Source organism: Schistocerca serialis, unplaced genomic scaffold, assembly GCF_023864345.2.
Source record: "Schistocerca serialis cubense isolate TAMUIC-IGC-003099 unplaced genomic scaffold, iqSchSeri2.2 HiC_scaffold_636, whole genome shotgun sequence".
In the NCBI taxonomy this organism is placed as follows: Eukaryota; Metazoa; Arthropoda; class Insecta; order Orthoptera; family Acrididae; genus Schistocerca; species Schistocerca serialis.
In genome coordinates, this window is record NW_026048229.1 from 5,001 (window position 1) to 17,500 (window position 12,500).

The following is a 12,500-nucleotide window of genomic DNA, read 5'->3' on the forward strand; positions in this document are numbered from 1 at the left end:
AACGCTGGGCAAATATATTTCTCGGAAGAGTAATGACAGTCCGAGCCTCCTGCGTGGGAAGAGTCTTTCTAGGCCCTGACCCACGGGAAGCGTGTAGCTTCCCCCATCCCGGACATTTCACGTCGTCACACTACCGGTATTGACTAATAGACTGATTGCTGATAATCATTAGCCACACACTGGGGGAAACGGCCGACAGGGGCGGCAACATAGTGGAGCCGCAGTGTCACTAATGTACAGAGATAGAACAGTTTCGACTGGAACCAGAGTAACCGTATACACGGCACTGATTAGTAATAGATGCAGAGCCATCAGAATACAGATAATATATACAACCGTCCCTATACATGCTGAAAGACTCTGCACACAATGAGAACCACACGTCAGCCAGACACTATCACACACTACTCTCTGCCTCTAACAGGCACACACACAATATCTAACCACCAGCATGGAAGAACATCCGGTGCATCCTCTCCGCCACATTACACAATCCACACTATCATAACCAGACCGGGAGGTCCACCCAGAAAACAGAATATCCCACCCTTCCGACATCCGCCATTGCTCAGCTAAGCCACGAACACCCACACATGTCCTACACAGGGGTGCACCCAACATCACAATACTGCCTCCTGTCACAGTACACAAACAATGGCAGGAATGAAAGACACAGATCTGCCACAACCTTGGAATCGGAGCGCCGCCTGTCATGAGCCACAAGTGCATCCTGACGTGACAAATCGGATGATCCCGCAGGCATGCACTTACGATAATCACTATCAACGAACCTGCCGCCCCCTCCCCCCCCAAAATACACCTTTCCCTACAACGTGTACCTTAACCTAAGCTATATTGTACCTTAACCTAAGCGATATTGTACCTTAACCTAAGGTATATCGTACCTTAACCTAACCTACATTGCGCCTTCACCTAACCTACGTTGTACCTTAACCTAACCTACGTTGTACCTTAACCTAACCTACGTTGTACCTTAACCTAACCTACGTTGTACCTTAACCTAACCTACGTTGTACCTTAACCTAACCTACGTTGTACCTTAACCTAACCTACGTTGTACCTTAACCTAACCTACGTTGTACCTTAACCTAACCTACGTTGTGCCTTAACCTAACCTACGTTGTGCCTTAACCTAACCTACGTTGTGCCTTAACCTAACCTACGTTGTGCCTTAACCTAACCTACGTTGTGCCTTAACCTAACCTATGTTGTGCCTTAACCTAACCTATGTTGTGCCTTAACCTAACCTATGTTGTGCCTTAACCTAACCTATGTTGTGCCTTAACCTAACCTATGTTGTGCCTTAACCTAACCTATGTTGTGCCTTAACCTAACCTACGTTGTGCCTTAACCTAACCTACGTTGTGCCTTAACCTAACCTACGTTGTGCCTTAACCTAACCTACGTTGTGCCTTAACCTAACCTACGTTGTGCCTTAACCTAACCTACGTTGTGCCTTAACCTAACCTACGTTGTGCCTTAACCTAACCTACGTTGTGCCTTAACCTAACCTACGTTGTGCCTTAACCTAACCTACGTTGTGCCTTAACCTAACCTACGTTGTGCCTTAACCTAACCTACGTTGTGCCTTAACCTAACCTACGTTGTGCCTTAACCTAACCTACGTTGTGCCTTAACCTAACCTACGTTGTGCCTTAACCTAACCTACGTTGTGCCTTAACCTAACCTACGTTGTGCCTTAACCTAACCTACGTTGTGCCTTAACCTAACCTACGTTGTGCCTTAACCTAACCTACGTTGTGCCTTAACCTAACCTACGTTGTGCCTTAACCTAACCTACGTTGTGCCTTAACCTAACCTACGTTGTGCCTTAACCTAACCTACGTTGTGCCTTAACCTAACCTACGTTGTGCCTTAACCTAACCTACGTTGTGCCTTAACCTAACCTACGTTGTGCCTTAACCTAACCTACGTTGTGCCTTAACCTAACCTACGTTGTGCCTTAACCTAACCTATGTTGTGCCTTAACCTAACCTATGTTGTGCCTTAACCTAACCTATGTTGTGCCTTAACCTAACCTATGTTGTGCCTTAACCTAACCTATGTTGTGCCTTAACCTAACCTATGTTGTGCCTTAACCTAACCTATGTTGTGCCTTAACCTAACCTATGTTGTGCCTTAACCTAACCTACGTTGTGCCTTAACCTAACCCATATTGTACCTTAACCTAACCCATATTGTACCTTAACCTAACCCATATTGTACCTTAACCTAACCCATATTGTACCTTAACCTAACCCATATTGTACCTTAACGTAACCTAATTTGTGCCTTAACGTAACCTAATTTGTGCCTTAACGTAACCTAATTTGTGCCTTAACGTAACCTAATTTGTGCCTTAACGTAACCTAATTTGTGCCTTAACGTAACCTAATTTGTGCCTTAACGTAACCTAATTTGTGCCTTAACGTAACCTAATTTGTGCCTTAACGTAACCTAATTTGTGCCTTAACGTAACCTAATTTGTGCCTTAACGTAACCTAATTTGTGCCTTAACGTAACCTAATTTGTGCCTTAACGTAACCTAATTTGTGCCTTAACGTAACCTAATTTGTGCCTTAACGTAACCTAATTTGTGCCTTAACGTAACCTAATTTGTGCCTTAACGTAACCCATGTTGTGCCTTAACGTAACCCATGTTGTGCCTTAACGTAACCCAATTTGTGCCTTAACGTAACCCATGTTGTGCCTTAACCTAACCTATATTGTGCCTCAACCTAACCTATATTGCGCCTTAACCTGACGCACGTTGTCGCTGAACCTGCTCTGTAATTGTTATGCAACTCGTTAAATTAGTGTAGTGTTGCCTAACCGCAACCCTCGCAATATAGTTCGCTATTCGCACTGCCCGGTCCCCTGTGTATCGCGTCATGTTAAACACCTTGCAGGTGTTGCTGACTTTCCACATGCTCCTGCTATACACTGTAATGTGGATAGCAGCAGGACGTACATGCCCCCCCCCCTTCCCCCCTGCCTTCGCAAGCTGGTCGTTGAGAAGTTTGCATGTTCAATGCCCTTCGCATGCCGACGTACTCAGCCTACGTTGTGGTACGGCCTGTCACCTGTCCGCCGATGTACGCAAAACCCACAAACTGTACTGCACATTGGTCCGTATGTACTGAATGATACATCGTGGCACATGTGTGACCGTACGACGACTGCGCCTAGCAACGGCAGACCATACAGTCCAAATATTGTGCACGCAGCTACGTGTCGTCTCCCTATAAGAGCTGGATTGCAGTGTGGTACGCCATTCAGACGTGTGGGAGGAACGGACGCCCTGGATGGCGATCAGCATGAGCAGTCTGTTGATGTAGTGGAGCGTGTATTCGGACGTAGTCGTCTCTTCTCACACACCGTGATAGCATGTTGCACCGCGTTCCACATCTGCGACATCCTGCAGAGGCCGGCTGACAGTCGTTCGCGCAATGGACACCGCATACGTACGGGGGCTACCTTCCACGTGTTCTCGAGGCGTGCACATGTTGTTGCGTCTATGTGGGCAGACGTAGTGTGTTGTGACACCTGACACAGGCATGCAATACTCGTTGCAAATGGCGATGGACGTCTACGTTTGCTGGTGACGTTACGCAAATGAACAACAGGTAACCCGTTGTGGTGCGGTTGTTCTCGCTAGAGGTGAATCAGTGTTGGCGACGATCGGTCGAGCTATTAACCGGTTGTTTCAGGGATACCCACCATGCCCACGAACGTGAAAGGGGACCCACCATGCCCACGAACGCGAAAGGGGATCTGGGTGTGAGGCGATACGCGGCGGTGGCTGGGTGGGACCGTCCCCGGCCGGTGAGGGGGGGCCGCCCGGCGTGCTGGCAGCGCGGTGCGTGGGCGCACGCGCTACAGCCGGCTGGTGGGGGCGGCCAGTGGCAGGCGCGCCGGCCGACGGACGCGGCAGGCGGCGCAGCTGCGCGCCGGCGCCCCCTGCTCGCGGCGCCTTGCGGCCAAAGTAGGTCCTCGCGGGCCCGGTGCGAAGCGCGGTGGCCATCTGCAGTGTGCTGGTCCGATTGAGGACTGTGTGCGCTGAGGATGCGCCGCCGCCCGGCGCTCGGCGCCGCGACGCCGTCTGCTGCTCGGTCGCCCCAGCGGTTCTCGCAGGTGGTTTGTATCGCAGCTGTGCGGACGTGTTGGCGCGTGCGCTGTGCTGGGAGAGTTCGCTTCGGCACCCAAGTGGGGCTTTTGTCCTTCTGTGGCGCTGGCGTTGGAGCTGCCGGTCACCGTAGGTGGCGCGTGTTGTCTCCCGCCGGCAATGCCACGACAGCACGCTCCCGGGCCTCTGTCGGCAGCGGCAAGCTCAGTTGGGAGCACGGGTGGTCGCACCTAAAGCGTCTACTCGCCTAACTCCGGGCGATTGCGCCTCTCTCGAACCCGACCAAGTACTTAGGACGGCGCTGCGCGCCGCCGGGACCTGAGAGGGTTTCGAGGTGTGTTGTGCAGGGGAGCTCAGCCTCCTCCTGTTTGCAGAATAATTGAGCGGACGCTTGCGTGTTCGCGCGGGCCCCCGGGACACACTCCCGGGCGGCCGGCTGCTCAGCTCTAGTTGACGCAGCTCCCTGGTTGATCCTGCCAGTAGTCATATGCTTGTCTCAAAGATTAAGCCATGCATGTCTCAGTACAAGCCGCATTAAGGTGAAACCGCGAATGGCTCATTAAATCAGTTATGGTTCCTTAGATCGTACCCACGTTACTTGGATAACTGTGGTAATTCTAGAGCTAATACATGCAAACAGAGTCCCGACCAGAGATGGAAGGGACGCTTTTATTAGATCAAAACCAATCGGTCGGCTCGTCCGGTCCGTTTGCCTTGGTGACTCTGAATAACTTTGGGCTGATCGCACGGTCCTCGTACCGGCGACGCATCTTTCAAATGTCTGCCTTATCAACTGTCGATGGTAGGTTCTGCGCCTACCATGGTTGTAACGGGTAACGGGGAATCAGGGTTCGATTCCGGAGAGGGAGCCTGAGAAACGGCTACCACATCCAAGGAAGGCAGCAGGCGCGCAAATTACCCACTCCCGGCACGGGGAGGTAGTGACGAAAAATAACGATACGGGACTCATCCGAGGCCCCGTAATCGGAATGAGTACACTTTAAATCCTTTAACGAGTATCTATTGGAGGGCAAGTCTGGTGCCAGCAGCCGCGGTAATTCCAGCTCCAATAGCGTATATTAAAGTTGTTGCGGTTAAAAAGCTCGTAGTTGGATTTGTGTCCCACGCTGTTGGTTCACCGCCCGTCGGTGTTTAACTGGCATGTATCGTGGGACGTCCTGCCGGTGGGGCGAGCCGAAGGCGTGCGACCGCCTCGTGCGTGCTCGTGCGTCCCGAGGCGGACCCCGTTGAAATCCTACCAGGGTGCTCTTTATTGAGTGTCTCGGTGGGCCGGCACGTTTACTTTGAACAAATTAGAGTGCTTAAAGCAGGCAAGCCCGCCTGAATACTGTGTGCATGGAATAATGGAATAGGACCTCGGTTCTATTTTGTTGGTTTTCGGAACCCGAGGTAATGATTAATAGGGACAGGCGGGGGCATTCGTATTGCGACGTTAGAGGTGAAATTCTTGGATCGTCGCAAGACGAACAGAAGCGAAAGCATTTGCCAAGTATGTTTTCATTAATCAAGAACGAAAGTTAGAGGTTCGAAGGCGATCAGATACCGCCCTAGTTCTAACCATAAACGATGCCAGCCAGCGATCCGCCGCAGTTCCTCCGATGACTCGGCGGGCAGCCTCCGGGAAACCAAAGCTTTTGGGTTCCGGGGGAAGTATGGTTGCAAAGCTGAAACTTAAAGGAATTGACGGAAGGGCACCACCAGGAGTGGAGCCTGCGGCTTAATTTGACTCAACACGGGAAACCTCACCAGGCCCGGACACCGGAAGGATTGACAGATTGATAGCTCTTTCTTGATTCGGTGGGTGGTGGTGCATGGCCGTTCTTAGTTGGTGGAGCGATTTGTCTGGTTAATTCCGATAACGAACGAGACTCTAGCCTGCTAACTAGTCGCGTGACATCCTTCGTGCTGTCAGCGATTACTTTTCTTCTTAGAGGGACAGGCGGCTTCTAGCCGCACGAGATTGAGCAATAACAGGTCTGTGATGCCCTTAGATGTTCTGGGCCGCACGCGCGCTACACTGAAGGAATCAGCGTGTCTTCCTAGGCCGAAAGGTCGGGGTAACCCGCTGAACCTCCTTCGTGCTAGGGATTGGGGCTTGCAATTGTTCCCCATGAACGAGGAATTCCCAGTAAGCGCGAGTCATAAGCTCGCGTTGATTACGTCCCTGCCCTTTGTACACACCGCCCGTCGCTACTACCGATTGAATGATTTAGTGAGGTCTTCGGACTGGTACGCGGCATTGACTCTGTCGTTGCCGATGCTACCGGAAAGATGACCAAACTTGATCATTTAGAGGAAGTAAAAGTCGTAACAAGGTTTCCGTAGGTGAACCTGCGGAAGGATCATTACCGACTAGACTGCATGTCTTTCGATGTGCGTGTCGTGTCGCGCAACACGCAGCTACCTGTACGGCTCGCAGTAGCCGTGCGCCGCGTGCGGAACCACGCGTTCGTCTCAAAACTAACGGCAATGTTGTGTGGTACGAGCGCTGAAGCGCTGGAGCGGCTGGCCTGCGGCACCTGGCGCCTGGCGCCGGTTTTGAATGACTTTCGCCCGACTGCCTGTCCGCTCCGGTGTGGAGCCGTACGACGCCCATCGGCCGTGAGGCCGTTGGACACTGAACGCTGGAACAGGGCCGCCACACGCCTCAGTCCCGCCTATGCAACTGTCTCGAAAGAGATGGTGGAAACTATGAAAAGATCACCCAGGACGGTGGATCACTCGGCTCGTGGGTCGATGAAGAACGCAGCAAATTGCGCGTCGACATGTGAACTGCAGGACACATGAACATCGACGTTTCGAACGCACATTGCGGTCCATGGATTCCGTTCCCGGGCCACGTCTGGCTGAGGGTCGGCTACGTATACTGAAGCGCGCGGCGTTTGCCCCGCTTCGCAGACCTGGGAGTGTCGTGGCCGCCTGTGGGGCCGGCCGCGTCTCCTTAAACGTGCGATGCGCGCCCGTCGCCTGGCGGTTCGCATACCGGTACTTACTCGGTAGCGTGCACAGCCGGCTGGCGGTGTGGCGTGCGACACCTCGTACAACGACCTCAGAGCAGGCGAGACTACCCGCTGAATTTAAGCATATTACTAAGCGGAGGAAAAGAAACTAACAAGGATTCCCCCAGTAGCGGCGAGCGAACAGGGAAGAGTCCAGCACCGAACCCCGCAGGCTGCCGCCTGTCGTGGCATGTGGTGTTTGGGAGGGTCCACTACCCCGACGCCTCGCGCCGAGCCCAAGTCCAACTTGAATGAGGCCACGGCCCGTAGAGGGTGCCAGGCCCGTAGCGGCCGGTGCGAGCGTCGGCGGGACCTCTCCTTCGAGTCGGGTTGCTTGAGAGTGCAGCTCCAAGTGGGTGGTAAACTCCATCTGAGACTAAATATGACCACGAGACCGATAGCGAACAAGTACCGTGAGGGAAAGTTGAAAAGAACTTTGAAGAGAGAGTTCAAAAGTACGTGAAACCGTTCTGGGGTAAACGTGAGAAGTCCGAAAGGTCGAACGGGTGAGATTCACGCCCATCCGGCCACTGGCCTCCGCCCTCGGCAGATGGGGCCGGCCGCCCGCGCGGAGCAATTCGCGGCGGGGTCGTGTCCGGTTGCCTTTCCACTCGCCGCGGGGCGGGGCCGTTCCGGTGTGCGGTGGGCCGCACTTCTCCCCTAGTAGGACGTCGCGACCCGCTGGGTGCCGGCCTACGGCCCGGGTGCGCAGCCTGTCCTTCCGCGGGCCTCGGTTCGCGTCTGTTGGGCAGAGCCCCGGTGTCCTGGCTGGCTGCCCGGCGGTATATCTGGAGGAGTCGATTCGCCCCTTTGGGCGCTCGGGCTCCCGGCAAGCGCGCGCGGTTCTTCCCGGATGACGGACCTACCTGGCCCGGCCCCGGACCCGCGCCGCTGTTGGCTCGGGATGCTCTCGGGCGGAATAATCGCTCCCGTCAGCGGCGCTTCAGCTTTGGACAATTTCACGACCCGTCTTGAAACACGGACCAAGGAGTCTAACATGTGCGCGAGTCATTGGGCTGTACGAAACCTAAAGGCGTAATGAAAGTGAAGGTCTCGCCTTGCGCGGGCCGAGGGAGGATGGGGCTTCCCCGCCCTTCACGGGGCGGCGGCCTCCGCACTCCCGGGGCGTCTCGTCCTCATTGCGAGGTGAGGCGCACCTAGAGCGTACACGTTGGGACCCGAAAGATGGTGAACTATGCCTGGCCAGGACGAAGTCAGGGGAAACCCTGATGGAGGTCCGTAGCGATTCTGACGTGCAAATCGATCGTCGGAGCTGGGTATAGGGGCGAAAGACTAATCGAACCATCTAGTAGCTGGTTCCCTCCGAAGTTTCCCTCAGGATAGCTGGTGCTCGTACGAGTCTCATCCGGTAAAGCGAATGATTAGAGGCCTTGGGGCCGAAACGACCTCAACCTATTCTCAAACTTTAAATGGGTGAGATCTCCGGCTTGCTTGATATGCTGAAGCCGCGAGCAAACGACTCGGATCGGAGTGCCAAGTGGGCCACTTTTGGTAAGCAGAACTGGCGCTGTGGGATGAACCAAACGCCGAGTTAAGGCGCCCGAATCGACGCTCATGGGAAACCATGAAAGGCGTTGGTTGCTTAAGACAGCAGGACGGTGGCCATGGAAGTCGGAATCCGCTAAGGAGTGTGTAACAACTCACCTGCCGAAGCAACTAGCCCTGAAAATGGATGGCGCTGAAGCGTCGTGCCTATACTCGGCCGTCAGTCTGGCAGTCATGGCCGGTCCTTGCGGCCGGCCGCGAAGCCCTGACGAGTAGGAGGGTCGCGGCGGTGGGCGCAGAAGGGTCTGGGCGTGAGCCTGCCTGGAGCCGCCGTCGGTGCAGATCTTGGTGGTAGTAGCAAATACTCCAGCGAGGCCCTGGAGGGCTGACGCGGAGAAGGGTTTCGTGTGAACAGCCGTTGCACACGAGTCAGTCGATCCTAAGCCCTAGGAGAAATCCGATGTTGATGGGGGCCGTCATAGCATGATGCGCTTTGTGCTGGCCCCCGTTGGGCGAAAGGGAATCCGGTTCCTATTCCGGAACCCGGCAGCGGAACCGATACAAGTCGGGCCCCTCTTTTAGAGATGCTCGTCGGGGTAACCCAAAAGGACCCGGAGACGCCGTCGGGAGATCGGGGAAGAGTTTTCTTTTCTGCATGAGCGTTCGAGTTCCCTGGAATCCTCTAGCAGGGAGATAGGGTTTGGAACGCGAAGAGCACCGCAGTTGCGGCGGTGTCCCGATCTTCCCCTCGGACCTTGAAAATCCGGGAGAGGGCCACGTGGAGGTGTCGCGCCGGTTCGTACCCATATCCGCAGCAGGTCTCCAAGGTGAAGAGCCTCTAGTCGATAGAATAATGTAGGTAAGGGAAGTCGGCAAATTGGATCCGTAACTTCGGGATAAGGATTGGCTCTGAGGATCGGGGCGTGTCGGGCTTGGTCGGGAAGTGGGTCAGCGCTAACGTGCCGGGCCTGGGCGAGGTGAGTGCCGTAGGGGTGCCGGTAAGTGCGGGCGTTTAGCGCGGGCGTGGTCTGCTCTCGCCGTTGGTCGGCCTCGTGCTGGCCGGCGGTGCAGGATGCGCGCGCCTGCGCGGCGTTCGCGCCCCGGTGCTTCAACCTGCGTGCAGGATCCGAGCTCGGTCCCGTGCCTTGGCCTCCCACGGATCTTCCTTGCTGCGAGGCCGCGTCCGCCTTAGCGTGCTCCTCCGGGGGCGCGCGGGTGCGCGGATTCTCTTCGGCCGCCATTCAACGATCAACTCAGAACTGGCACGGACTGGGGGAATCCGACTGTCTAATTAAAACAAAGCATTGCGATGGCCCTAGCGGGTGTTGACGCAATGTGATTTCTGCCCAGTGCTCTGAATGTCAACGTGAAGAAATTCAAGCAAGCGCGGGTAAACGGCGGGAGTAACTATGACTCTCTTAAGGTAGCCAAATGCCTCGTCATCTAATTAGTGACGCGCATGAATGGATTAACGAGATTCCCGCTGTCCCTAGACATAGAAAAGAACAACATAGGAAAGAAATACGGACGACCTCGGTCGTCCGTTTTTAATGAAAAGAAAACGCCGATGAAGGGCGAGGACGGACGACCGAGCTCGCCCAAACGAGACCACTCAGAACATATAAAAGATAAAAACAATCAGTCAAGCAAGAGTGACACATATAATGCAATGGACCCAAAGAACACTTATAAGATATGCGAAAACGCACTGCAGATGGCAAGACTAGAAGAACCCGGTCTGCTAACCACTGCATTACGCCAACTAGTGAGAGTGGGGCACACAAACGGCTCGAGAATTACTTATCCAGCTTTGGCGGACGTTGACTGCATTCAGCTAGCCGCGGCCGGAATCCCCACGGAACACGAACAATTACAGGAAATAGTAAAGCAAGTATACGAAAGAAGAGGCGTAAAATACAATTTGGAAAATATATATATACAAATGGTAACAACATACGGCCGAATAGGATTTGACCCCAATAAGACATGGCCAGAAGATCATTACCATACATATCATCCGTAATGGATCTTTTAGTTCTCCAAATTAATACAATGAGAAGCGTACAAGTAAACTACGAGTTGCGTAAATTAGCAGAAGAACTTAAAGCTGACATACTATGCTTGCAAGAACCGTACTCCCGGGAGGGTAAAATCCCAGGAATGACAGCCACGGCTCAAATAATCATGAAGGGAGAAAGACCAATGTCTGCAATAGTAATTTTAAATAGTAATATAAGAACAATAGTATTAAATCAATTTACAAATGAACATGTTGTAACAATCGAAGTACACGCCAAAAACACTAAGTGGTATTTAGTATCAATATATTGTCAGTATAGAGAGCCAATAACTATGTACCTAGAACAACTAAAGGAAATATGTAGAACTCTACAGGGCCATCAAGTAATCATAGCAATGGATGCAAACGCAAAGTCATTCCTGTGGCACAGCGGAGAACAAGACGAAAAAGGTCAGGAATTAGAAGATGCAATAAGTGAATTAAATCTAGATATAATAAACGCACCTAGCGAGATACCAACATATTCAAATAGAGCAGGGGCAAAAACAAATATAGATGTAACACTGGCAAATAACAGGGCTACCAATAAAATAGATAAATGGGAGGTATTGGAGAATGCAACGACCAGTGATCATAATGTAATAAAGTATATACTAAAATCAGAACAGAATGTGGCGCCACAGGAATGGCTTTCAGAATATGACTATAAAAAGGTAGACTGGGAAAGACTCTCCCGGGAGTACAGCCCGCCAGAGCTGGATGAGGATCTCGAGGTTGATGAAACAGCGGAGCAGATAGTTCAAAGTATAAAGGAAGTAATAGAAGCAGTCGTACCAAAGAGAAGCAGAGTCCAAAGCGTGCACCCGGCACCATGGACTCCAGAACTAAGTGACCTACGTCAGGCTACGCGCAGGGCAAGACGCAGGTATCAGCGCACATTTAACCCACAAGACAGGGAGCATAGACTGCGTATATACAGACAACTAAGGGAGAGATATAAAAGAGAAATTATAGAAGTTAGAAAAAGAAGCTGGGAAAATTTCGTAAGAAATAACCTGGCAATGGATCCCTGGGGAAAGCCATACAAGTTAGCTAGGGAAAAAATAAGAGCTCCAACAGTCTTATCATCTATAAGAATACCAGGCGAAAATAGAATGACCACAACCAGACAAGAAACAATAACGGTGCTCCTCCAAGCCCTGCTACCGGATGATGATCCCTCTGAGGACACACCGGAGCAGGCGGCTATAAGAGAGAGAGCACAAGAAGAATACAACAACAATACAATGGTCTACCCCTTCTCACCGCAGGAGGTGGTAGACGTAATATCAAACCTAAAAAGAGGAAAATCTCCCGGACCCGACAGGGTCACGGTTGAGGTACTTCAAGCAATAAAAGGAAAAATAGCCCCGATACTAGCAAACCTATATAATAAATGTCTGGAAAGAGGTACTTTTCCAAGGAGATGGAAAAGAGCAGAAATAATAATACTAAAGAAGCCAGACAAGGACCCAACAGAACACAAAGCATACAGGCCAATATGTCTGCTAGATACCTTGGGCAAAGCCCTTGAGAAATTGCTCTGTGCGAGATTGACTGGTCACCGGGAAATGGCAGGAATGCACGAATGGCAATTCGGTTTCCGCCGTGGAAAATCGACGGAAGACGCCATCAACACGGCGGCCGAACTTGTCAGCTCGTCGAACTGCACATATGTTCTAGGAGTGATGGTGGACATCTCAGGGGCGTTTGATAATCTGTGGTGGCCGGCGCTGTTTACCTGCTTGCAGGATATGCAGTGTCCGGC

The 12,500-nt window shown here is 52.4% G+C and overlaps 2 non-coding genes and 1 pseudogene across 2 annotated transcripts; all 3 read left to right on the forward strand.

The window, feature by feature from the left end:
* Positions 1-4,607: 4,607 nt before the first annotated feature.
* LOC126448873 (small subunit ribosomal RNA) lies at positions 4,608-6,516 on the forward strand. Its single transcript, XR_007584279.1, has one exon. It is a non-coding gene; the product is annotated as a small subunit ribosomal RNA (ribosomal RNA).
* A 353-nt stretch (positions 6,517-6,869) lies between these two features.
* On the forward strand, positions 6,870-7,024 carry LOC126448869 (5.8S ribosomal RNA). Its single transcript, XR_007584277.1, has one exon. It is a non-coding gene; the product is annotated as a 5.8S ribosomal RNA (ribosomal RNA).
* Positions 7,025-7,212: 188 nt separating this feature from the next.
* The window catches only part of LOC126448876 (large subunit ribosomal RNA), an 8,626-nt pseudogene continuing 3,338 nt past the window's right edge, over positions 7,213-12,500 (forward strand).